This window comes from Priapulus caudatus, unplaced genomic scaffold (assembly GCF_000485595.1).
Source record: "Priapulus caudatus unplaced genomic scaffold, Priapulus_caudatus-5.0.1 Scaffold784, whole genome shotgun sequence".
Classification (NCBI taxonomy): Eukaryota; Metazoa; Priapulida; class Priapulimorpha; order Priapulimorphida; family Priapulidae; genus Priapulus; species Priapulus caudatus.
In genome coordinates, this window is record NW_014577845.1 from 77,593 (window position 1) to 79,888 (window position 2,296).

The 2,296-nt window shown below is 46.3% G+C and overlaps 1 protein-coding gene across 1 annotated transcript in view; it reads right to left on the bottom strand.

Moving 5' to 3' along the window:
* The window catches only part of LOC106813502 (guanine nucleotide-binding protein subunit alpha-like), a 43,380-nt gene that overhangs the window by 2,045 nt on the left and 39,039 nt on the right, over positions 1–2,296 (bottom strand). The window contains 1 exon segment of the mRNA XM_014817644.1: positions 146–198. The gene's annotated coding sequence lies outside the window, so the exon portion shown is untranslated.

The following is a 2,296-nucleotide window of genomic DNA, read 5'->3' on the forward strand; positions in this document are numbered from 1 at the left end:
ACACACACACACACACACACACACAGACAGACACAGACACAGACACACACACACACACACACACACGCGCGCGCGCGCGCACGCGCACACACACACAAATACACCTTCATCTTGCCATTAGGACGTGTAAGTGTCAAATACTTACAAAAAACAATTGCGTAATGAACTCGCTGGCGTTGTTCACTGGATCTTCATTTCCTTTAGCAACAGAAATGTCGGATAAATTATATGACATGTGAGATTCGCGACAACAGCTGTATAGTATAGCATTACTATGGCCGTAGCCTGAGCAAATTCCTAGAGCATTGTGGTGTTGGGGGGGGGGATTTTTTGTAACGCAGCCGCGTAGCAAAGATGGAATAGGGCGCAGCTCCTATTCAACGTGCATAATTCGGCGGGGGGGGGGGTCTAAGACGAAGGATAGATCTCACGGATGACTGACCACATGACGGTATTACTGATCACATTATTGATATCATACGGTTATTTACGTTTATTAGCTTTTATTTTTATTTTCTCTAGATTCTATAGGGCGACAGCGCATGTCCGATTGAGGCCACGGCTCGGGTCAGCTTCAGTATTGACGAGCGGCAGGTCCGTGGAAGGCTGATGAAAAGCACAGGCGTGTAAGAGAACATCATGGGTAGAATAGCGATATACCTGGTAGCGCATAGTTCACCTATCTGCCTGGGATGATTAACAGGTAATCAATCAGCGTTGCGATGAGGGCGTTCTAAAAACATTCCACAGTTGAAAAAAATTGGCGTGCACGCGTTAGAAAACACAGATAAACTTATCGATGTTGGCAATGTTTGTACGCGATTTTTACGTATGCGCACTCAATTGCCGTCCGTACGACACTTCATTGCCAAGCATTGTCTTTTAGAACGTGTTATCGTATGGAAAGCATTTTGTACCAAAAAGCATAAAACCTAGTTTTAGACCTTAAAACCGGGTTTTAAGCTCCTAATACCTCGTTTTAAGGCATAAAACCTGGTTTTAGACCTTAAACCCCGGTTTTAAGATCTTAAAACCCGGTTTTAAGGTCTAAAACTAGGTTTTATGCTTTTTGGTACAAAATGCTTTCCATATTATGGCAACCGTATTTAGTTCCTGTCAAACATACCAAGCAGGTAGGTCAATGGAGGGGCGGCCAGGCGGTGTAGCAGCTAGAAATAACTATGTGATATATGATCATAAATAACTGAACCGTTGTAGGTAGCCTTACTCTAGCGTAGTTCTCACTGGGGCAATTTAATATACGTCATTTCGCTCGTGTGCGTTTTATACGCTCATAATATCACATATTAGCTATTTTATGACTTACAATATTATACTTACTCATACTCAGAGTATTATTAGTATTAATAATATATTTATTACACCGTTACACCGATTTATTATATTGAAAACCAATCATTTCTAGGTGTTCTGCTTGTCTGTGCTGTGCAACGTGTTGTCAAAAGTTCTACAGTCTTCCGTACCGTAGGGTACGATCACCGAACGCGTGCCAGTCACCCATTCAACGGTCCCACAAAAGCCCGCCAACAAACAAGAGCTTTGGATTCTATCTAGTCCTCGCTGTGTCCACCGCATGAGCTCTTTGCCCGCAGACAGGCTACAATCTACTATCCCTATGGGGGCTGCGCGACTGGAGATAAAGGCAGGAGGCGCTGAAAGGCGCACGAGATTAATATGGATGGATGGTGGTGACAGGTCGATGAGAAACTGTGACGAGCCAGAGGGGCAGTTTCTAGCGCGCTACCATGTAGATACCATACGCGCACAGGCACACGCACACGCACACGTACGCGCACGCAGGCATACGCGCACTCGCACACGCACATCCACGCGTACACTTTATCCCACGCGCATATACACTCACACATGCACGCACACACGCACGCACGCATGCACATACACGCACACACACACATGCGCACACATGTATGCACACGATACACACACACAAGCACGCACACACACACACACACACACACACACACACACACACACACACACACACACACACACACACACACACACACACACACCACACACCACGTTCGCATGCTCGCATAGGTTTGGCCTGAGGGACGCGAGGCTGAGAGCTAGAAGCGCGCGCAGCAAGCAATGACATATGACTGAAATCTAGCGCGTTGACACTGACTTGCTTAATAAGTAGCGCTGAGAAATAATTCGACATTGACGGGGAAGCGAACGGTGTAATTTCGAGGGGAAAGTCTATCGATTCCGGTCCCACCTGCGCCAAACCTGCCCTCCTCACATTAGGATT